This window comes from Carettochelys insculpta, chromosome 13, assembly GCF_033958435.1.
Source record: "Carettochelys insculpta isolate YL-2023 chromosome 13, ASM3395843v1, whole genome shotgun sequence".
Classification (NCBI taxonomy): domain Eukaryota; kingdom Metazoa; phylum Chordata; order Testudines; family Carettochelyidae; genus Carettochelys; species Carettochelys insculpta.
Window position 1 is genome coordinate 3760511 of NC_134149.1, and position 25383 is coordinate 3785893.

The 25383-nt window shown below is 48.1% G+C and overlaps 1 protein-coding gene across 7 annotated transcripts in view; it reads right to left on the minus strand.

Annotated features, from left to right (window-relative positions):
* MBNL3 (muscleblind like splicing regulator 3) overlaps positions 1–25383 on the minus strand; it is a 131797-nt gene that overhangs the window by 85552 nt on the left and 20862 nt on the right. The window lies entirely within an intron of this gene.

A 25383-nucleotide genomic window follows, 5' to 3' on the forward strand; every position in this document is an offset into this window, starting at 1 on the left:
TGCAGCAGAAGGTCTGGGCAGCCACCCAATAAAAGAGATTGTTTCATATTGATCTAGTCTGGCAGACATTCATTTTTGTGCCCACTGCACAGAAAATGCCTTCGTCTGACACGACGGCCTCTGATGCGTTCGTGATACTGCCCCGCGTTTCAAATTTAAGGAGCTTAGCCCAGGGATTCACTGAATGGGCTGCTCTCAAGAGGATGTCTGCACTGCATACCTGCTTCTGAAATCCAGATGAAAAGCAGCACTAGGAACGCTAAGCTACTGTAAGCGCCAACTGCATTTCTCCCCCTTTACAGAGAAGAGCGAGTGGCTGTGTACCGCGGTCAGAACGCAACGAGACAGAGAAACGGTAACACACCAGAGCAGGGTGCACCGTCATTACAGAATGGTTTTCAGACAAATTGTAGTTCTGCTTTTTAAATATGGTACAGTCTCCCCCTCCCTCTTACGGGAAGCATTCTGGCAGGAAGAGCAGTTATCGCTTTCATTGTGTACGAAGTAGCAAAGCAGAAGACACTGCCATAGTTCAGCCCTGGTGCGTACACTGCTGTGCCCATAAGGTGTTTGATTTAACCCCGTTAACTGGAAATGCAGCCATGGACTGTAAGGTTACATGGAAACGAGAGACTAATTTACAGTCGTGTGTCTATAAATCTGAGCTCGACAAAACTCAAAAGGAAAACCGACCGGGAAACTTGAGCCACATGCACAGAGCAGGGGAAAAAAATTAACTCATTGTTAACTCCTGTGTCTGGAAGGCTGAAGATTTCCATTGTTAGAATTCAGTTTCCAGCATCTTCAGCTCACGTTGGACAATAAATGATTTTCTTTGGGGTGTCACCCCACTTGGGGGGAAGAGGCGGGGAGGAGAGAGGGCCCTGCAGCCCCCACTGGCAGTCAGATACAACTCAGTCAGAGAGACAAGGTAGAACAGACTCGTCAGCACAAAAAACAGAAGCAGTCAGTACAAGCCCTTTTTGGGAGAGGGGATTCCAGAGCTAGGCACTGCCACAGTTCAGCCCCCATGCACGCACGACTCTGCATGTGTTAGGGGTTTTATTTAACTCACTGTTAACTGCCTCTTTCTGCATCCCCAGCCCACCCAGACCGATCCACTACCAGCCAGGCTCTTCCTCTGGTCTTCATCCTGCTTCCTGGGCAAAAGGTCACATCCATTCCTGGACTCAGATTATGATGTGCCTTGGCCATTGTGCACATGGGAGAGGCTACCACAGCCTAAATCCCCATCACAGTCTAGGAACTGGGGCAGTGACCAGGGAAACTGAGGCATGCACAGGGTTACTACAGGACAGCAGAACGCACATTCCACATAAGGAAATTAAAAAAACATCCCAACTTCGTCATCCCTGGAATTTCCCGCATTTATATAGCATGCCAGCTAACAAAGCCTGACAGGATTAAAAACAACAAGAAGTCCTGTGGCACCTTACGGACTAACAGATATTGTGGAGCGTGAGCTTTCGTGGGCAAAGACCCGCTTCGTGCATCAGACACAGCGGGTCTTTGCCCATGAAAACTCACATGCCACAATATCTGTTAGTCTATAAGGTGCCACAGGGCTTCTTCCTGTTTTTGAAGACGCAGACTAACTTGGCTCCCTCTCTGATGCCTGACAGAATTAAGTCAGTTCAGCATTTCTGACAGCTGCCTCTTTTTTGCAAAACACCCGGGCCCAATCCGCACAAGAAACAGACATTTAAATTCTCCCTACATTTAAATGTGTTATCTGCGCTATATTTGTCCCCAGTTTGGACATTTTAACAGAAAATGCACCGAAGGAAGATACTTCATGACATTTTTATACTAAAGAACTAGCATTAGGCACAGTAAATTCCAAGTATGCGCTGAACCCATTAAAATCACAGATTTGCAACAGGGTCATTTGAGACACAGAAACTTGCCTCAATGGAAGCATGTGGAGTGCTAGAAGGACTGTCTCATTTCAGGGTATCAGGTGGAGAACAGAGAGTGAATGCCATATTTAACAGACAACATGTGAATTCTGAAGGAAAGCGGGGAAGAAAGCAGAACTGGTCTTAGTAGCATCTTCTGGGTTTAGTCAGAAACGTGGAGACAGTTGCTAAACTGATTTTGTAGTCAGGGCAATGTTGTGTTTCAATCTAGTTCATTTATGTCCCGCTACTCAATCCTGTATTACTCAGCTTGTATAAGCAGGTACGTAGCTACATCCCCACGGACAGCTTGGAACTAGCTGGGAGAAGCGTCTAAAACAAGCCAGCACAGGTCGAGTATGGGTGGGGACGAGTTGGAGTGCTCTTAGGAATTACTCCTAGCACACGGAAACACAACTTTAGAGAACTGGGACAGAGTCCAAAGCTTCAGAATCCCCTGGGAAAAAGGCTGTTTCTTCAAGCCCGAATGATACGGCCCCAAAACCACGATATGCCATCGGTGTGGATCCAGAACAGTTAATTACCATCTGCCAGTTATGGGGCTCCTCTCATCCTGAAGAGTCTCAAAGCATGCGACAGACTGCACACTCTCTCTTTCGTGCTCACACAGCTCTAATCTAGACCATCAGAGGTGGTTGGCATTTTCCCATTATAATTGTTGTTTTTCCATCAAGAAAATCCTATGAAATATTAATATTTTAAATGTTTGCTGTTTTCCCCCCACCAGCTCCAATACAGAATCACATTGCATACACACACAATCCAAAATTATAATGCCCTCAAAGACACCTTCTTGAGGCATCAGTTCGTTACTGATTCAGAAAAGCACTGATGCACATGCTTCATTTTACGCGTACAAGTACTCCCACCAAAGCAAATGATGCTTAAATGCTGAACCAGTGCCTATAATCACCCACACTGTGCCATAGGTTTATCTTGGATGAGAGACTTCCAAATGTAGAGCACTCCTAATAGCAATGTTCCCCCTAATTTTTCCCATCCATGTGCAGAATAAACTTTCTTACGTGCACCAAGGAATGTGCTGACGTGCACCCACAACAGAAACACAGAATGCCAGCTATGGACGCACTGCTAATCAGCGGGGTGGCATCCAAATCAATCCTGGGTGGCTGTCCACGTGCTCAGCTGACAGGAAACACTGGTCCAAACCTTACATGTACATGAATTTATAATATTGCCATCCAAAGATGCATGGAGACAGGACAAGCAATCACACACACAACTTGTCAGTTCTCTCAATGTTCGGAGTGTTGCAAATTCTCTCTTACAAGAATATAGATCCCTGTCCATTTTAGCCAGAAAATCTACAACCTGTGTTCTAACATCAAACAGAAGATTTTACACTGGTGCCATGAGATGCAAATAAAACCACTGGGGAAAGAGTTGAATAACCCCATTGCTGAGAACATGGCGCTCTCTCTGTATTTCAATTTTCAGCAACAAGCAACCTGCTAACAACAGTTTCCATATTTTTCTGGTTCTGTGTATTACCACATATTTGGTACTGACTGTTCATTCTCCTGTCTATTTGAAATGAGAGGAACAAAATGCCCTCCCCATCTCCCATAAACAAAGGTAGAATGAAGTTATAAAGGAATCACAAAATACCGTGGTTTGTTAATATTGCAAGAAGTTCAGTGGGGGTGGGGGACTTCCTTCTGAACTGGTCTGGAGCTGCTGTAAAATATGTCAGGTCTGTCCACCAGAATTTACACCCCGGGCTACAAAACGGACCAATTTAGCCCTGACTTCGACAGGCTGTGAGCTGGAAGGCAAAGGGCAAGCAGCCAAGTGACAGAGAGGCAAGCGTGCCTTTCCTCCTTTGGGAGCCTAAAACCCCGCAAAAAGTGCCTGCCCTAGCAAGGGATCATGCCTGGCTGTAACACATGGGGGTTGTGCGCTTGCTGTGGAAATCAAAGGCCCTGATTTTGCTGCCACTGAAGCAGCTCTGGTCAGGATTAGCATGAGGTAACCTGAGGACAGACAGCAGAGCAGGAATCTGCTTGCTCCAGGGACAAATTCCTGCTATGTTCCTCAGTGATCCAGACATGCTGCTGGGGGATGCCCATTCCTGCACGTCTCCTGACAGCGGAGTGCACACAGATAGTGACTTAGGTCGGGGTGTGCAAAGGAGGGAGAGGGGCATGAAATTCCATAAGAGGGGTGCAGCACAGTTAGCTCCTGGGTCTCAGGCTCATCCATCTCATTCCAAACATCAAAATATGTTATGTTTTTACACCTGTCTTCACATGTATATACCTATCGACAGAACTTTCACATTCTACAGACTTATTGTCTTACATGTGCCAAAGGCTTTCTTCTTCTTCTTCTTCTTCCTGCTGTTTTTTCCATATGAACAGACCCAAAATTTCCAATCTGGATGCCATTAGACAGGTTGGGGGGCTGCTAATGGCAGGGATTGAAAGCCTAATGTAAAACATTTGCTCACCTCGATTTCAGTGACAGCATTGAGTCAAACAGCTCCCATCTCTAAATGATTCTATTTCAAGGGTGGTTCTGCTCTGAAAAATGACTCAGTAAAATAGCATGGTGGATTCTCTTATCTATTTATCGCAGTGATTTCCAGGTAACATTTGCTCAATTACAAGCAAAAAGCCTTTTCTTCCGAATCGTGGAGCCAACTAACCAGGACTGCTGTGCTTTCCCCTCAGCAGAAATTCACCCACTAAGGGAGAGAAAACACACCAACACTTTATGAAATGAAACAAAACACTGTGTGATCCACTCTGCAAGCACATTTAATGCCCAATCTCGTCCAAAATAAATGAATCACTTTCAGTGAAACACAAGGACCTAACAACTGAGTCCCAATTCTGCTTCAGATACCAATACTCTTTTACCAACTTAGTGGATTTTCTTTCAGTTAACGTTTGGACCAAAGCAACCTGAATGGGCGAACTCCAGACTGGGTGGATTCTGAGCTGGTGGAGAGGGGACCGAGGCTTTTAAAAATTGACAAAATTCCCAGATCAACTGTCTCGTCTTTTGTTAATTCCAGTAAATGGTCACATTATTGAATCACTGGTGATGTTATTGGACATCCAGCTTCCAGCAGAGCTTTTGTGTGGCTGTTCTTTTTAAAATGTTAACTCGAAACAAACAAGCAGTGGTTTTGCCCATTCTCTCTTGGCTTCTGGACCATTCAAGAATTACATTTTATCATTTTCTACTGGGTATAAACAAGAGTCTTTTTGCTCTCGTGTCCCTTCCTTTTTGCCATTTTAGAAGAGTCAAAATTGTTCATCACAGGCTGTAATTAAAGCTTAGCATTTCCTGGAATAAAGGACGTTCCAAAATAATTGTAGTCGTCATGTAAATGCTTTACTAAGACATGGATACTTTGAAAACAGAGAAAATCAAACACACAAAACCACCCTGGATACTTATTTTCATAGGGGTTCTGGGGTGGGGTGGGGACTTAATTGCCCCTGCTCCCCAAAAAATGAGCCACTTGGTTTATACATTCTCCCAACAACCTCAGCTTGGGTCCCCAAATCGAACCAAATCCTTTTTTTTTTTTTTTTTAATTCTTCTTACACACTCTCATAAGTGGTTAAAAAAAAAGAAGAGGAAGGCAAAATTCTACCTTCCCCGGCACACCTGGCCACTTCTGTGAGCCCTCAGTGTGATCACAAGGGTGGGGTGGAAGCCAAGATTGGACCTGCAGAATCTTCTTGCTGAAAATACTGATGATGGATGAGAAGGAGCAACTGCAGTTACACGCATCCAAACATGAGCTGGTAGATGGGACAATTGTATGGGAAAAACCTGCTTTTTATTTGTAAACTTACACGTTTTATTTGAGGGTCTGAGAGACGTAAGGAATTTGGACTCCAGTGGTGCCATTTTCACTCTTCAGGGAGGCGTGCCACGCACCACCCCAAAATACCTGGCAAGCTACATCTGTTCATCACTGGATCACAAAATAGCATGGCTGAGGATCAGGGGTTCTCAACCTTGGAGCCACAGACCTCTGGGAGGCCAGGGGGCCTGCAGATATGTCTAGGCCCACGAAAGACCTAGCCTGAAACTGACTGAACAGCATTCAACTACAGATGTAGTCAACAGATTTCCAAAGGGATCTGCACCTCCTTGGAAAATGTTGTGGAAATTGGTAAGAATGTGAACCACAGGATAGATGAGGTGGCTTCCGCCCCTACAGGTCTAGGAGTCGTTAAAGCCACACTCAGGGGAAGAGTCTGAAGCAGTATCAACGGGTCTCTCTTTAGACACCAATGAAAAGAAGCTACACAAAAAGGGAAGGGAAATCAGTGGCTTGTAATTGTGAAGGACCAATTCAACACAGCAGTAAAGCATACACTCAAGTGTTCTGCTGAATTGGGACCCAGGTTCCCTACTGTTCTTGTGCATACACAATACCTACTGTTAGCATGCAGGAGTACTGCGCCAACAATTAACACCATTTGCTCCTGGGCCTACTATACAAGAATGCCAGTGGTTGGCTCTTTAATAACCCCTACTTTGTCTATGCACAGGAGGGGCTGCAGGCTCCCAACCCAATGAGGTTGGTTTATTTTCTATCACCTTCCAGAGATTTTTTTTCTTTCAAATGAGAAAATTGAACCAAGCCTTTATTTGGTTAAAGCTAACACTTTACAGGCTTGACAGACACTTTGAATATTTCCTTTATGAACACTCTGTACCTGGACACTTTCTCCCTCAGGGAACAGTTTGCTTAATTTAAGATAGACCTTAGCAGCTAAAAAGAAATAAAAACCTCTTTTGTTCTTCAGCTCAGCTACCCATAAAAAGGAACAGATTTGCAATTTCTCTTCCCTGAACATGCTTGGAAAGTGTTTGTGCAGGGTCTGATCGCAGATGTTGGGGCTATGAAAAACCACGGACCTCACTTTGTATCAGAGAGTCAAACCTAGCCCCCAGCTTTCAGTATGCTACAAACAGGCCAAGTAAGGGCGGGAGGGAACCACTGCAGCAACAAAAACTCTCATTAGTTGGATACAGACCTATTTACGAATGTGCTCACTGAACAGTGTGTGCTAAACAGGCATCTGGATAACCAAACTCCCCATCTGAGTACGCAAACAGCTACTAAACCATGGAGTTGCTTATTCTGCATGCACACGTGTGCCTCCCATTTAGGTAAACAGTCTCGGAGGGATTGCCATGTTAGTCTGTAACGTAAACAACAAGGAGTCCTGTGGCACTTTCGAGGCTAACACATTTATTTATTTAAACTCATGGGTGTTTGTGGGCAAAACTAAACTCTTTGGATGAAAAATGGAAAGGAATCCAGGGTATAGACAGTGGGCTGGTGAGGAATAAAGGGTTACCTGTCCCTGGTAGGCCCAGTTTAATTAAGCAAGTTGAGTAGGGTGTGTCTCATTCCTGCAACTATCAAAAGTGAAGAAATTGCTCTTTTAATGCAGAAGATCTCTCTTCAGGCAAAGGTTAAAAGGTGTCAAATTTGTGAATGAATTCCAGTTCAAATGTCTCCCCCTCTAATCTCATGAAGAAATCCTTTTGTAGAAGAATGGTTACTTTTGAATCCATTACTGAATGGCACAGACACTGCCCAGTCTGGCCAATGTACATGGCAGAGGGGCACTGCTGGCACATGGTGGCGTATATTACGTGAGTGGATGTGCAGGTGTATGAGCCCGATGCTGTTGCTGATGTGGTTAGGTCCACTAATGGTGTCACTTGTACAAATATGTGGGCAGAGTCAGCAACGAGGTTTGTCGCAGGCACAGGTTTCTGGGTCAGTGTTTCTGTGGTGTGGTTTGTGACTGCTGGTGAGTATTTTCCTGAGGTTGGGCGGCTGTGCGTCGGAGAGGACTGGCCTGCCCCCTCAAGGTCTGTGAAACTGAGGGGCCGTTTTCCAGTACAGGCTGTAGATGCACTGGTGGGTTTTAAGCTGGGGAGGTAGTTAATTGATGGCAAATGAAATTTAATGTGGATAAGTGTAAGTTAATGCACATTGGGAAAAATAACGCCAATTATACATACAATATGATGGGAGCAAATTTAGCTACAAGAGATCAGGAAAGGGATCTTGGAATTATAGTGGATAGTCCTCTGAAAACATCCACGCAGTGTGCAGCGGCAGTCAGTAAAGCAAATAGGATGTTAGGAATAATTAAAAAAGGGATAGAAAATAAGACTAAGTATATCCTACTTCCCCTATATAAAACTATGGTACGCCCACATCTTGAGTACTGCGTGCAGATGTGGTCTCCTCACCTCAAAAAAGATACATTGGCGTTAGAAAAGTTTCAGAAAAGGGCAACTAAAATGATTAAGGGTTTGGAATGGATCCCATATGAGGAGAGGCTAGAGAGACTGGGACTTTTCAGTCTAGAAAAAAGGCGACTGAGGGGTGATATCATAGAGGTATATAAAATCACGAATGGTGTGGAGAAAGTGAACACAGAAAAATTATTTACTTGTTCCCATAATATAAGAACTAGAGGACACCAAATAAAATTAATGGGTAGCAGGTTCAAAACTAATGAAAGACAGTTTTTGTTCACACAGCGCACAGTCAACCTGTGGAACTCCTTACCAGAGGACGCTGTGAAGGCCAGGACTCTAACAGAGTTTAAAAAAAGGAGCTCGATAAACGTTTGGAGGTTAGGTCCACAGATGGCTATTAGCAAGGGGGAAGGTATGGTGCCTAGCCTTTTGTCGAAGGCAGGAGATGGATGGCAGGAGACAAATCGCTTGATCATTGTCTTCGGTTCATCTCCTCTGGGGCACCAGGCATTGGCTACTGGGCTAGATGGACCTTTGGTCTGACCCAGTATGGCTGTTCTTATGTTATGTTCTTATGACAAGTGGTGTTCTGACTTCACATGCCCTTGCTTTGCTCATATGTTATTTTAGTAATACCAGCAGAGAGAAAACTACATGGATGAAACGTGGCAACCCTGTGCATGGGCAACTGTAAACAAAATGTCTTGTGGGTGACACAGAGAGCCCCAAATTGGCTGCTAGTTGCCCTCAAACACCCTAGTGGAGGCAGAGGTGCAAGAAATGGTTCACATGTCACTCATCTATGTACCTTCTTACAGATTATAGTGCTGCTGACATGATCGAATGAACCTCTCACACAATCCTCACACTTCTCAGCTGGAAGGGCAGCAGGTGCGGAGCCTAAGAATGGATACAACACAACAGGATGGGGAGAGATGGAGGAGAGATGACAATAAAGATAAAACCCTCGAGAATTTTATTTTCTTCCTTACAGAAAATGCAGATACTCTGGACCTACTTCCAACCTGCAATACACAGCCATGGTGACAGGACAGCACAGGATGCCGACTTCACACTCTATCCTCTGTTGTCATGTTGCCATAGTTGTTCACGGCAGAGCGGAAGTGAATCCCGAGCATTTGCCACCTGGTTAGGGGGCTGGGGAGCATAGAAGTCGGCCAGATCGCTTTTGCTTCCAAAATCCAGAACTCCATACTGCAGACTGACCTAATGACCTGGCCAGCCCCAAGTTCACAGCTTCTCCTACACCACGCTCACCCTCCTGCCCAGAAACGCTTGGTACGTTAGTTCAGAAATTGCCTTCCCCCCATGGGCTGACAGAAATGAGTCTTCTTGAAAATACTTTCACAGGCACAAGATCTGCAGCTGTCAAGCAGTAGTAGATATTTTAAAAATGATAATATTACAGATATGTTGCTTTTGATAACTGTACTTTTAAAAAAATAAAAAAGACCACAGAAGCCGCTGGTGTGCTAGATCCCGTTTCAGGGGGTCTCAAGCTGGGGGCTGCGACCCCTCAGTGGTTGAAGGGTTTTATGGGGATTGGGGGGAGGGTCACGGGCTGTCAGCCTCCACCCCAATATCCACCAGCAAGTTCATATTTAACACCATTATAAATAAGTGGTTTTAAATTTGTGGGGGGAAATCACAGTCAGAGGCCTGCTGTGTGAAAGGGTCATAGCACCTAAATGCAAATCACCGCACTAGGTGGTCCTACAGAGAGGATGCTACTACAGTTTTTGGGGCTATTTCGACAGAATTTCCTCAATCTGTTCAACTGGTTTATTACCAGGAAATAAAAAGTAAAACCACCAGGGTTTTCATTCTTTTCCCCATAGCGCTTCCTGCAGTCAACTGCTTTGACTATTCCTCAAAGAGTGCAGGACTCCAAGCTCTTCCTTGGCACCCAACGAACGGGGCAACCACCAGCGACGGGATGATTCGAATTGGGGCTATTTGCTGGAGGACAGATTTGCTGCTTAGACAATTAAACAGTCCCATGATCGCTCCACAACAGCTGGAAGGAGCTCACACACCTGCGGGATCCCCCCATTAGTGCTCATGCGCTTTGTGTAGTAGGTAAGCGCCGCAAAGTCGGGCCTTCTGGGGAAAGCAGGAGGAACAAGGGCCGGGGTGGCTACCACTTGCCGGATTCCCCTCTAATGCCCCTGGGAGCAGACCGCTGCCCTTGACCCCCTCACCACACCTGCTTCTGACCTCCTGCGCCGGCAGGTTGCATCCCATTATGCCTCTGTGCAGGGTCTCATGCCCAGATGCGGTCCGTGTTTGTGGGGAATTCCCTTAACATGCTTCTAGGGCAACAAAAGGGATTTCGGAGGAAGATCCATGTTGTAAATCCCGTCAGTCAGGCTTTAATGAGACGACTGAAATGGGAAGGGAAGCACTGGTCTCTCTGTGCAGCTCACCCTGGCAAGGGGGAGAATATCTTTAAGAGGAGGGGGCGGAGATTTGAGAGCAACCAAAGATTTCAAAGGTCCCAAAAACTGCCTGTTCTCGTCCCTCTGCACCAGACCTCAGAAGCTCCTGCATCCAAGCCACACAGTGTCCGAACTGGAAAGGGAAAGGCGGGGGGGGGAGGATAAATGGGAAGCTGGCCCAGGCCAGCAGGGCTCTGAGCTGTGGGGCTGCCCTGCAGATTATGATGGTCAGTTTGGCAATGCCTTCCCCCAGGGCAGGCTCCTGGGAGTGCTGAAATGTCTCCCCTGGGGCTGCGCTGGAGGCACGCTACAGAGTATCCTGACTCCCACTCGGAGCTGTGTTGAGCCCCGGAACAAAAGGCCCTGCTCTCATGACAACGGTGTGGTAGTGGCTCTTCTCCCTGGCCTGAGAGAAGGGTTTGACAGAGAAACAGCCTGCCCCAGCTGGACCTGCAGCTAGCTGGCCCCAGCACAGCCTTTCCCAGGCTAAGAAACAGTATGTCCCTTTGTAAAAGGTGTGGCGTTCAGGAAACTAACCTTTCCATAACAACAGCTGAGCCAAACTCATCCCTGCTACACATGGATTCACAGCAGTGAGACATCTAACCCATCATGACCGATACTGTTGTGCCTCTACTGAAAAAGTCCACAGACAGTGTAGGCTGTTATTAGATAACTTGCGCAGTAAACAAACCCCTGTATGCAGTCGCTTTGGGGAAGATGAGCGGGATTCGGAAATTGTTTTGAATTCTTTCTTGGCTGGAACAATTCAGAGACAAATAAAAATAGCTGGGCTCTTCAACATTCTTTTGCACTGAGCTTTTGGATAAGGAGTAAGCAACTTGGCAGCAAACCAGCTGGTACAGCTACAACACCAGCATATAAGGCTGCAGTCCCACACCCAGTTCTCTAGTCCAGACTGTAGCAGCCCCCATCTCTTGTGGTACACATCTAAAGTCTTTATTCCACATTCAAATTGGTCAGATGTTAAAAGCGAAGAGTCACGCACAATAACCGAGGTGCCACTATCAGGCTCTGTGGGATACGCAGGAAGCCGAAGCGCACAGAGCAACACAAAAGCCACAGCTGTGGGAGAATTCAGGCCTCATGAAAACAGCAGGCACCGACTGAGGCCGCCTCGCCCTGGGAGAGGCAAAGCAAACTTTGTGGTGGGTTTGTGAGACAAAGGGAAACTAAATCCCCACGAGTCAAAAAAGCCAAAATTCTTGGTAAAAGCTTCCCAATTAAACAAAGACACCAGGCAGACCCAAACCTCACAGTAACACAGAGCACGACACCATGCACCAGGGTACCCAAACTGTGGTTATGAGCCACTTGGGCTTTTATCAAGCTCCCCACCCCATATTCCTGCTACCAGAGTTGCGGGGGGCGAGGGGGCAGAGAGCTTGGGACCTCTGCCTTGCAATATGGTGGCAGGGTATGGGCCTCAGCCCAGCAAGTGGGGGGTCTGTAGGTTTTCAGCCCCCTTGGGTGCACCTGCCACTGCTTGAAGTTGTAGTAGGATCAGGGCTGAAGACCCGTGCCCCATCAGGCATACCCTGGCTCTTGTCAAAGATTGTCTATGTGGCTCACAATATCAGAACCTTCGGCCGTCCCTTCCATACACCTACGGGTGAGTACACGTCAGCAGCCTCCAGCAGCACAGCCTGCTGGCCCACTTCCCCTTGGCTCACAGGGAGCTCTCTCCTGATGCCCACAAGCTTGGGAAAATAACAGTCGGACCCAGACTTCATCCTGTGGTTCTGAATCCGTGCCCGTTCACAGGCTGGGGCGTGGAAACAGCAGCTTAATTTGTTAATTTTCAGTGACAAAGAAAGAGCCAATTCCTCCTTCGTTTCCACCAGCGTAAACCCGGAGTAACTCCACTGAGTTACTAGATAAAACACTGAGACTTGAGAAGCCTAGTTCAGCTCCTAATCCAGCATGCCCATAGGCAAGTCAGTCAAATTGCCTCTTGGATACTATTCCCATTTCTCCTCAAGTTGCTGGGAGGATAAAATCCATGCGCCATGCCTGTGAGGTATCTGGTGCTGTGGTGACAAAGACTATATAAGGTCTGCCCCTGTTTCGAGCCTGGTCTTTCTAGTTTTAGAAGAGGGACAAATGCCTTTTTCCTTCCAGACCCCTCCCCCCCAATTAATTCAACTGGCTCCAAAGGAAAGCCAGACACAGATGCAGATAGCCACAGATATGGATACCAATTTTGTAGCTGCGCACCGCTCTAGTGATACGAGCAAGCAAATGGCTCTGAACTGAGAACAGCAACTACAACTTCAATGCCAACTTCAGAGACACCTTTCTCATGCCAAACACAGCCTATCCTGCCAGTCGTGCTGACTGGCACTGCCAGAGCAGCAGCTTGGAAATCATGGCTCTCTATCACAAGGCATTTTACAAACCAGCCGGAAGCAATATTTCAGCCTCCTCTGCTTACGTGTGCCTTCTGACACACCCAGAAGAACTCTCTCTTGTTCTACAGCTGTCCTCTAGGTACTTGCACCAAACCTCCAGAGACTAAAAATCTTTCGCATTCCCTGTAATGCCTGTGATTCATTTACGGGTATCAACTAAAACTCTCCAGATCTTCCATTTTCTTCTGGTCTTCCTGCAGTTCTAATGTGTAGGTCTCCGAACTTCCTCCCCATGTAAGCCGGGGCGACCAGAATTACCGCCAGCTTCCCATTTGGACCTGCAGCAAGCTTTCCCCACACGTCAGAAAACTTCTGACTTTCTGCACGAGCCATCAGTTCGGTCAACCCAGCAGGCGAGACATGAGGCTCCCAGCAGTACGGACACAAATCAATGCTGCCCTTCCCACAATCCCACCCCACTCTTTCCAAAAAGTTTTAGGCAACTGCATGGATGCAAATCCATACAAAATGAGTACTTCATCAAAATTAACTCTAAGCCAGTGTTAAAGAGTGAAAAAAAAAATTGGAAAACCACCTGAAGGTGACCAGACATCAGGGCTCCCTCTATTTTTCCCATCCATCAGTGGAATAAGTTTTGTTCTGTGTACTGAGGGATGCACAGATGTGGATCACCACTAGAAACACAGGCTGCTGGCTGTGGGTGCTCTGCTAATCCGCTGGGCAGCACCTGAATCTCTCCTGGGCGGCTGCCCAAGCACAAACCTTACAGGAAATACTGCCAGACAGGATGTCACTAGAAGATTCCTGGCCCCTTCGCTGCCCACCGGAGGACTATACCTCATGGAAGGAGCAAGAGGCTGGAAGCCAAGAATCGCCGATTCCCTTCCTGGTTTTCTCTCACTCAGCTCTAATACCTACATGCCTCCCCTAGGCGTTGGGAGGCCTAACTAGTGGTTTGAGCATGGGCCTGCTAAACCCAAGGTTGTGAGTTCAGTCCTTGAGGAGGCCATTTAGGGATCTGGGGCAAATAGATTTAAAAAAAAAAAAAAAAAAAAATCTGTCAGGGATGGTGCTTGGCCCTTCCAAGAAGAGGGCAGGGGATTGGACTCGATGACCTCCCGAGGTCCCTTCCAGCTTCATGAGATGTGTGATGTGAACTAAATGTGTGTTTCTGATGTGCTTTGAATCCTCCCCTGAAAGGCACATTTCTAACAGACATGAAGGCTGTCTACACTAGCCCCAAACTTCAAAATGGCCATGCAACAGCATTCCTAACAGCAGATAGGAATAAGGGGATTTTGAAGTTGGTTAGGTCTTTTCAAAAAGGAGCCCTGTCTGGATACGCCGCGTGGCGGCGAGCCGCATCAATTTCGAAGCACCGCGGCTGCCGGCATTCTAACGAGTTGCTGAATATGCATTTCAGTGCTTCATTAGTAAACTTCAAAATGGCCATTTTGAAGTTTTGGGCTAGTGCAGACATAGCTGAAATGTTTTCTGTTGTCATGCCAGGCACTCTCCCGCCCTCTGTCCACTTCTCCTTCCTCACACCCCAGCTGTTGTCCCAGACCAGTCTGGAGTACAGACCTGTACACAGTAAAAACCCGGTTATCTGGGATTCGGCCAACTGGCACATTTAGACAACCTGCATGCCCAGCTGGGGCTGCCAGCCATGGGGCTGGCATCTTGACTGGGACCAGCTGCCTACTACCCAGCTGGGGATTGGAAGTAGAGTGGGGCCAGCTGCTGGCCCCATCTCTAATAACCAGCACATTTTATTACCTTAAAGCTGGTAAACAATACAGCTTGTACTCTATTTTGGTGCAGGATGGGATCTGGTCAGGGAAAGGAGGCTGATTATCTGTCATTTGGGTGCAGGCCTAGAGGATAGTGATGTGGTAAGACTGCAGGTGAAAAAAATTAAAATGGGCCATGACAGATGTAAGCAATAACACAGTTCAGCCACATAACACCTGGATACCACTACCTTGTCGGGAGGGGCGGGGGGCCGGCACGGGAGGTGTATACACATAAACACAAAGAACCCGACAAAATTATTTTTAGTTGGTGGTCTGAAAAAGGCTATTATTCTGATAACCCAGGAGAGTCACTATTTTGCTACTTATGTTAACTATTATAAAAACTATTTACTTTTACAAAGAGGAAAAGAGTCAAGTAACTTGTTTGCAATTCTGCGAAGTGTGAAGGTCAAATTACTTACTAAATGTGTACTGCAGAATACACATATACACAATACAAATTCAGCAGTGGAAACTTGGTTTCTTACAAGTGCCTGCCATGAAAAGGTACCTTTTTTTCCCTGAAGGATATCTCATGCTCTTGGTTTGATTTCAGTGCTAAGAGGGGTTCAGTGTAAATGTGTGCTGGAAAACTAATAAATCTCAACAACTGACTGATTTTTAGAATACGAAGGCTAATTAAAAGTGGGCTCCTGAAGACGCAATGAGTGTGGGCATGTTTTAGAATGTGCAACTGTGTTTGAAAGTTCAGTCCTGTAGGGTTATTTTAAGCAACAATGAGTGAAATCAGCAGCTAGGAAGTCAAAGGCCCAGCACAAATAACAGTAAAGTGGACGTAGGGAAAGCCTAAATGGCAGATGTAATAACAGCCATAGGGTTTATATTAGAAGTCAGGTGGCTATTCACCAAAAGAGAACATTAAATGGGAGACAGTAGAGAGAGGGAGTTTACGCCACCAAAACGTCAGAGGGTCCTGTTTCATTTTGTTTTTTTTGTTTAAATATCTGAGTGCACTAAAATGGTCAGCAATATAATATTATGAGCAGCTAAAATAAGAAGGAAGAGATTTTAAACCACTGGGACAGGCAGTGATAAATGCATCATGTGCGAGCTGGGTGCGGACTGACACCTGGCATTTTGCTATGTCAGAAGCAGGGTTCGAGCAGGACATCTTGCCACCACTGCACTGCCGGGGTAAGAGTTGCTGGGACAGGCAGGGTATGGCAGCCTGAGGTCAACTGCTACCAAGCGCAGATGCTTCATGGAAGCCCCCCGTGAGCTTTCACACAGCTGGGAGGCAGCACTGGAAAAAGCATGGCATGATCACAGGGCATTCCTGAAGGAGAAGATGCCCGTGGCTTTGGAGGAGAGATGCCAAACAGGTGTTTTTGGTGTGACAGAGGCCGGAAGGCATGTGCCTTTTCATTCACAATGCTCACAGCTGGTGTGCTGCTAGGATGATGCGATTATGGGAGTAGCTACAAAAACAAGATCTCACTGCACTGCAGAGCTACAGGTTGAACCTCTCTAGTCCAGCACCCTCAGGGCCTGTCCGGTGCCAAAACCAGTGAATTTGACAGACCCTGGGAGGTTGATATTGTCTAGCAGCAACACCAACACTTCCACTGCTTACTGGGATCTCAGAAGACATTTAGGGGTAACTTAGAGCTAAACAACAGCACAGAACACCGAGAGCCAGGGCTGGTGGCTAGAAACAAACTGTCTGGTGACCACTGGAAACTTGGCCACACCCATGGTAAGTGGTCGTCCAACTAACTGAAATCATGCTGGACCACGCACGGTGCCAGACTACAGAGGTTCAACCTACAGTCGCACGCCTGGCAGGGCAAAGCAGCAGCATCCAGTACTAATGAGCCTGACACCCCCATGGTTACACTGGTTGGCAATGCCAACTTCACTGTCACAAGCCATATGTGGTAGACATATTCAGGGATGTAAAATCCCATTTAATTAGTTTACTGGTTAAACAGTAAGTTTAACAAGTTAAACAATCACACTGAGGAAGGAAGGACAGGGGGCTCCCCAGACCAGAGCTGCTCCAGAAAATCTGCAGAGAAAGCAGAGGGAAGAGTAAAGAGAAAGGGGACAGGTGATAGAGATTTTCTCCCCTCCCTGACAGACAGCAAGCAAGCTCTGATCTACTCCCCGGCAGCAGCAGATCTGACTGGCACCACAGGGAGAGGCCACGGCTTACAGCTGTTCCTGGGGGCAGATCTCAGCAGGGGTACATTGTCATAGCTCTTAACTTATCCCAGTAGAGAGCGAATCTACCACATTAACTAAAATGCTACACAACCTGAGAGGAGAGGCAGGGTGCAGCCCTGAAATGAGAGCAGAAACCCAACCCCACAGAACAAACCGCCCTATAAAGGATATGGAACAAAACGAACAGAGCCGACTGAAGTCTCTGAAGGGGTTAATAAAGAGCAGGAAGCAGCTGCTTCATGCATTAGACTGGGGAAGACGCCTGGGACCTGAGACAGTGAGCCTACAGCTAGCACACGCGGCTATTTTGCCCCAGAACATGCGCAGTGGCCCGTAAGAAGGATCTGCTGAAGGCGGGCTAACAAGGAACCTCCCCTTCAGAAGCTCAGAGTCCTGGGCCATGGGCAGGGAGGTGATCTGAGGTGACACCAAGAAGCTCTCAGGCAGTAAAGATGGCCGGCTGCATAGCAGTCAGCCTGGCTGGGCAGACAAGGGGAGGTGCCGATAAGAACATTTCGGGAACAGAAGCAACTGAACAAACAACTGTGAGCGCCACCTCTGCTTCCCTCATTATTTCATCCCCAGATGGGCTGGAGGATGATGTAACAGTATGTGCGCGTGTTCGCTCAGATAGAGCGTGGGACTGTACTGGGAAGAGACAAGCATCATCCCATCCCTGCCTCCAGGATACTTGGGCAGGAGTTAGTACAGTGTGGTGCCAAACTCACCCTGACAGGGATCAAGGCACAGCAGGCTGGTGATTTGGACTAGGTGGGAGGTCTTTGGGAAGGGGGAAAAAAAAAGTCTAAAACAAGGGAACATTGGCTGAAGCAGGTTGGGGTAAGTCTTCAACGTCAGGGACTACAGAGGGTCACAGTCCTGCAGCACGCAGAGGATACGGTGACCATCCATCCCGTATTGGCCAGGACAGCCCTGTATTTCGGGTGCCAGGAAGGCATCCCCATTTATTTCTATTTGCTGGCTCCCCACAAAATGGGGAGCCAGAGCCCAACCAGAGCAGCTTCTGCCAGGTTCCCAGCTCCCTGCACCTGGGAGGAGCCAGGGGCAGTGGGGGAATCACCACCATGACTGGCCTGGATCCTCCTCTCTGCAGCTTGGGGGAGCTGGAGCCCAAGCGGTGTAGCTGCTCTCTGGCTCATAGCTCATGTGGCAGCCCCCACACAGCAGCCACCACCTGACTGATTGGGTGACCATCTGTCCTGTTTTGGCCAGGACAGTAGCTCATCCCGGTCCCATATTTGACCTGGGAGGTCTGGTCACCCTACCAGGGAAAGAATCCTCACTTTCAATGCAGGGTGGAGGGACATAGGAGGCAAGAAACAGAAAGGAAAAGGGACAAATATCAGCCATTTAAGAGACAGGCATAGCAAGACACCTGGAGATGACTAGGGACCTATATTTCCACTTTGTTTATACTCTAATTTTTGCCTTCCTTGGCACCTGGAAAGTTCCCAGAAAAACCACTTGACTTATTTGGACTGCAGCTGCACATGCCATAGGGAAAGAGGGTGTCTCTGCAGCAGTGACATGCACAAAACGACAAAAAGTCCTTCTTGAAACAGCCTCGTTCACTGTTTGCATCTTACATTCCCTCCCTGCACACAGTCTCCCTTGGAAACGCCTCTTACTGAGAGGCTGCTTTGCACAACTGCGTGCGGCCTGGAGAACAGGAAATGATATCCAGTGTATTTACACACGGGCAAGATGTGAATTGGTTCAAAGTCCTCTCCAAGGGACTCACTGGGTGTTTTATGGGTCTGAATAAAAGGGAAGGTCTCATACTCCCTGAGAGAAACTTTGGCTCTTGGGAAAACCTGAGCACACCATCTCCCACAACATTCCCACAGAGCACTATGCACATCGCAAGATCCCAGCCCGCATTTTAGCGCCCATGAAAATGTCCTCTGGGGGAAGATTCTCCCGACAATGATGCTCAAGTCTTCATGCTCCAAAATTGGCGGACTGTCTTCTTCCTTCACAGAGATGGGGATGGGAGTAACCACCTCTCAACCCATTTCCAACCTTTAACATTAATCCAACACAGCACGCTTCTTCTCTATCCCTTATGCCCAAGAGAGTTTCATCATTAAAAATATGAATAATGACCCTTCACACAAGCGCTTGAGTTTAACAAGCCCACTTCCAGGCTTCCTTCCTGTGGGGGCTCCTGTATGGATTAAGATCATCAGATTACAGGAGCACTGCTGTGCCACTGAGGACATTTTCAAGGTGTGCTACACAGCAGACTTGGAAGACAATCTTTACCAACAAGCTCATTTTTCTAACGGCCAGGCTTAGGGCTCAAACAAATGTGATTTATTATGCTGCAACGATCAAGAGCCACACAGGCCATTTATCAGGAATCGATGACCAATTGATTGGCGTCCACTACAGGCCATTAATCCAACTCACCCTGAACCCTCCACAAATACTGTACCCTGATGCTGTCATCACCATCACAAACCCAACAGCAGAGACATTTATAAATACACATTCTTCTGGGTCCCAAGAAGCCATAAGGCAACATCACAGGCCATTATGTGCCATGCACTAGACGTACTTAGAAATGAACACGTAGAACTTTGGCTTATGGGAAGACTTTGTCTATTCGTTTTAAAAGCCCTGGGGTGTCATGCAGGAGCGAATATGTATTTCATATTCTGCTCAAGACCCGGAGCTCAGAAAAGTCTGGCTCTGCCCAGTATTCTCAATCACCACCATAATCTGATGATGGAAAGTTTAGTACTTCTCTGCACTCCATCTCCTTCTCACTTCCTGACACCCTGTGTTATGAAGCAACAGGCCCACACTTACTGAGTGCCCAGCTTGTAGGGAAAGCTTTGCATTGCACCTATACTTACTTTTAAGGCCTGATCCCGCACCCATGGATGTCAACTGATTTCAGTCAATGTCAGACAGGGTCCATACACTGCAAGCTCTCCGGGGCCTGGACCCCAGCTGCCCAGCACTGTGGCAGGATGACAGGTTCCCAACTCAGCATGGATTCTAAAAACGATGTGCAAGATCCTGGACCCATTCATCTGTTGATGTCTCTGGGCCAGGATTCCACTTCAAGTTCTATGCACTTTTGCAGAACTAACGTGCTGGAAAGCTGTGGTTGCGCACGAACAGAGTAGTTCTGCTTTCTTCTAGCCTGGTTCGGAGACAGCTGGACTTTGCAGAAGCAGCTGATAAGGAAGAGGAACCAGGAAGATGAAAGAGATACAAAGAACTGACAGGCTTGTGTGACTGATTTTATTTTATGTTTAGCCAGAGGGAGTTCTGAGCTGACTGTTCACCTTGCTCTTTAATTGCCACTCTGTATGTCGAGCAATATTGACTATGTTTCTTTACTTTTATCGACTAATTGGAGACCACTGACCCAGGGACGTGGTTTGAAATGCATATTTCAACCTCCGTTGTGTGTAGTTTGTAGGGATCCAACCTATGCTTCTGAAAAGCTGAAAGGGACAGGGAGGAATTTTAATGCACATCTCCCTCCCTGCCCCAAGGACATCATCACAAACAAGGGGCGCTGCAACATTCAGATCACCTTTGATATCATTTACGTAGATGTATCTGCAGGGATGGGCGCCCAAAAGGACAGGCAGGCCCATTGTGTGATTCTATAAGTGGGTTTACTCCCACTATCTGCAGCTGTTCAACAGCAAAACATTAAGATTATTGGAGATATACACACATCTCCTAGAACTGGAAGGGACCTTGGGAGGTCATCTAGTCCAGTCCCCTGCCCTCTTGGCAGGACCCAGCACCATCCCTGACACCGATTTGCCCCAATCCATAAATGGCCTCCTTGAGGACTGAAGTCACACCCCTGGGTTTAGCAGACTAATGCTCAAACCACTGAGCTATCCCTCCTCCACAAGCTCTCTTTCAGTTTTGCAGATAAGGTGCCTGTCAGTCTCCCCTTAGAGAAGGTCTATGCTAGGGGGCAAACACAAAATAAGACCCAGGTCCAGAGCTGACCCACAGCCTGCTTCTCCACTGCCCATCTTAACATGTGGTATTTTGCAGCCGTTGACGTCTTCTATCCAGGGTGGTGACACATCCCGGCTCTGGTACTCTGCTGACAGCTAGCCACGTCCTGTAGCCTTGACTCAGGCAAAGCTCACAAGCAACTTGCCCCCCTAAAGCAGGGGTTGGTAACCTGGGGCTCTTTAAGGATTCAGTTGCAGCTCCAGGCGCTGCCACGGCCGACTCCTCTGAGGCTCCCTGTCCTGACCCCGCTGAAATCATGGAACCAAACTGAAGTGGTTTAACAGCCCGCAGGGCGACAGGAGGGATCCGGCCGTTAAACCAATTCAGTTTTGTTCCACTAATTCAGTGGGGACAGGACAGGGCAGGGAGCCACCCGCACTGCAGGTGGGGGAAGTGAGCAGAAGAGCTGGAGGGAGGGGTGGCCGAGGCTGCCTCTGGCGGAGCTGCGCAGCCCTGCTGAGCAGTGGGGAAGGAGCAGCATGCACGCAGCTGGAGGAACTCATCAGCTGAGGCAGGTTAATGCTGAGTTTGGGGCTGAGAGGTTAATCCTGGGGCTGGGGTGGGGAGTTGGGGGTGCAAAGGGGTTAAGCCTAGGGATGTGGGGGAGAAAGTAACACACTTTCCAACCAGCACAAATCACGGCGCTTGCGCTACTCTTAAAAGAGGGGTCACAAAAAGCACGGTCTGATGTTACTTATTAAGGACTGCCTCGTACTCACATGCATTGCGGCTCCTGAAGTACTGACTTTGTAACTGAATTTGAAAAAATGCCTCTTCTCGCGATTTTGGTTGCAGACGACCCCCGCCCTAAAGAAACCAAAGGAAGCTAAAGGACTGAACCTGCAGGAGGCTGAGCACTGGCTGCCCGGGTCTGCTCAGCACCTGTAAGCACAGGCTCCTGCACAGCATGAAGAGACGCGGATAGCGCTAGTCAATGGAAGTGAACCTCTCTGCTCTTGCTCAGACTACAGGCATACCTACAGACCACAGTCGCACAGCTGTGGCACAGCCATTATGCCACTCTAACGTAGACACTTGCTGCACCAACAGCAGGCAGTTGTCTGTGGTTGTAGTCAGTCCAACCCTTTGAAAAGCAGTAACCAGGACAACAGAAGAGTCTGCCCATCAGCCTAGGAGGTGCACACCTGGGGGGCTAATGCTGGTTAACAACATCTCTTGGGGGCCAGCGTCTGAATGTTCCACACCCCCAGGCAACACAGCTCAGTCGACATAGGCTCTAGCTGTAGACCAGGCCTAACGCTGGTGAGCTGAAAGGGCACAAGGGTGATTAGGGACAGGCAGGGCACAGGTGCTTACAAGCAATCCAGTGAGCGCCGTGGGCCGTATCCCACCCCGAGCGAGGCTCTGCAGACTTGCACTGGAAGCTGGAGGTGGCAGCCATTTTGGAGAGGCCTGGTGAGGCTCGGGGCTCTGCCGTGCACGTTTCAGAGCTGCACTTGGAGGAATCCTGAAGCGGGGCAGCCATGACAGCCAGCCAGCCACTGACAGCCATGCCGGGTTCTAAGAAAACAATCTCTTCCCTGCTTGATGCCTCCTGACACAGGCTGGGCCAATGTTCTTGAAAACTGAGGCGCTCGGCTCCTCTCAGCTCACTTCCCCTTGCTGGGCTGAAAGCCCCCAAGCCCCCCACAACACTGCTCTGTTCCAGAGAGGTTCTTACACCACACTCATCGCCCTTGGATCAGAGCTCCTGGCACCAGTGCACATCTGGGCCGTGGCTGTTCTCCCGCCTTGTGCCTGTGGCAAAGCCATGGGATGGGAGAGTGTCTGCCTGGTCTGGTTTCATTCTTGTAACCACGCGTTCGCTTGAGGAGGGAGTCCAAAGAAAGACCCTTGGCTCAGGGAGCGGAAGGTGGAGAGCAGTGTGATGGTCCTGAATTCCTGCAGGACGCTTCTGGTGACTCATTCCTGCCAACTCTCAGCCCCACAGGATCCAGCCCTCCATGTTAACTCACCCTGGCACAGCCTTAGCTTGGCAGGCCACTGCTAGGGATTCTAGTTGGCAACAGGCGCCAAAGCCAGCAAATCTGACTCACGCAGCCAGTCCCACTGACCTCAATGACTCATCTGCATAAGAGCTGCAAAATCGGAGCCCAGGACCACAACTCAGGCAATATCAGCCACCCAGTAGTGATGTCAGTGCATTTCTGTGGAGGACCGGACCCTGTTTTCCTGTCAACTCCCCTTCTGGGTACCTCTAGCTACCTAGAGGACAGCTCTCCTGCTATCAGATGAAAACTAACGTGCAGAGGTCCGATTGTACAGGACACGGGTCGTTTTCCTGTGGTACACAACTACCACAGCCACTCCACCAACTCACCAGGAAAGGTCAGCTCAAGCACCATGTGGAGAGCAGTACAGACCACCACACCACTACAGTGGGAAAAGCGGCGGGGCACAGAGACACCAAAACATCCCAAGATGAGGGACTTGCCCCGGTGCCATTCACAACACATACGGATGTGTTATACTGTAACGAGAGCTGGAACAAGAAGATACCATCCCTGATCCCAAAGAGAAGCATACTTGTTTCAGAACAATTCCTCCAGTATATTAAGCACAATTAATTCTTATGCAAAGACAGGCCTGTCCAGCTGCCAAGGTCACTGAGACCTTGCTTTATCTGCAGTAGAAAGAGCAGTTGCACAAGTTTTCACTTGTACACATTTTTCCTTGCATTTTTTCGTCCCTCTTATCCTCTCCACTACGCCCATGCATCTTGTTGTCTAGAGCCAGGTTATTCTATCTTCCCTGGGATGGCAAAAGTGTCACAGCATACCTTGATGTATGGCCAAAAAAGTCCACTGAACATTTTTCTCAGTGCGTTAAATATGGAGATAACAAGGACAATAATAAAAACAACCAACCAATTTGCAGAGGAAACATTTGGTACAAGCACTGCTAACGGCACTGACCTGAAAGCCAGACTTTCACATGTCCTCTCCCTGCTCATACACATATCCCTTGGCCCTACCTCTGCAGAGAAAGTAGACTGGAGTAGCCGTGTATACAGATGGTGCATGTAACCATACACTTCAAACTGTAACGGCTGTAAATGCAGGTATTGCATTATACAGCCTGTGTGTGTGTGTGTGGACTGCAGTGCACAAGCAAGTTTGTGCCATTACAAAACTGGAGAGACCAAGAGAAGCTGGGGGCTGAAATTAGCTGTTCTTTTCGAGGTGTAGGCCTTGCAGACGTAGCCTGGTTTAAGACACAATAGCTGCATTCCTACAGCCAGGGTCAGTGATTGTGCTAGGGCAATGTAATCTGTTCCCAGTGTAATCCAGCGCTGACAAAGGCCAGAAAATTAATATTTTATGCTTGCATAGCGTCTGGCTCCTCCCCCCAACCCCCACCCAGACTCTCACCACATTTCACAAACATTAAGGAGCCCAAAAGCTTCCTGTAACTGCAGCCTGGTCAACCCAAGTTCCGGCGGTCACTTCACAAACGAGGAAGCTGACAAAGGAGAGATGAAGTGCCTTGGTTGGGATCATGCACGTGAGTCAACAGCAGATCTGGGAACAGAAGCCAAAGTTCAAACTCACCAAATCCTGCCTGCACTGTTCAACAAATCACTGCTCCTAGGCCTCTGCCCCCATCCTTGTCTTCCAATAGCCATCACGTTGGAAAGCCAAATACAGCACTCTCTGCCAAAAGGAACAACCCGACACTGAAATCAGACAGGGCATCCACGCACCTTCTGAACACCAAGAATTCTCTAATACAGAGACTGCATCATGCTAAGGGCACAATCCTGTAAAGTGCTGAATCTCCCCCACTCCCTGTGGCCCATTTGGCACCTGAGATCATATTCCTCCATTGCCTCATGTAGGTAGTCCGTCGTGTCCAACGATGACATCTTGCACTTGCACAGGCTCATCGGTTGTGGACTCGCATGTGGCTGAGGAGTCCAAGCTTTGAACGGCATGGGTGTTCACAGTGGGGGCAAGGGAATTGTCCTGGCTCTGTTGGTGCAATGTTATAACGTGCCAGTTCTCTTGCTATGAGGGCCGTTCTTCTCTCAGGCCTCACAGCATTCTCCCTGTCCAAGAGGGTGCGAACGTTCCATGCTGCAAATATCATCACTCTTTTCACTGTTTTTCGACCACTGTGAAGGTAAAACTGCCAGCTGCGGCATGCTGGCCATTTTGGTTGGGACTAGCAATTTTTGGGACACCTTTTCTAGTCCCGTCCCTCATTTTGAAGGTGAGCAGTGCTGTTCCTAAAAAGGCCTGCTCGGTCACCTGGGATGCTGCCAAACTCCTCTGTCGTCCTGGGGTCAGAG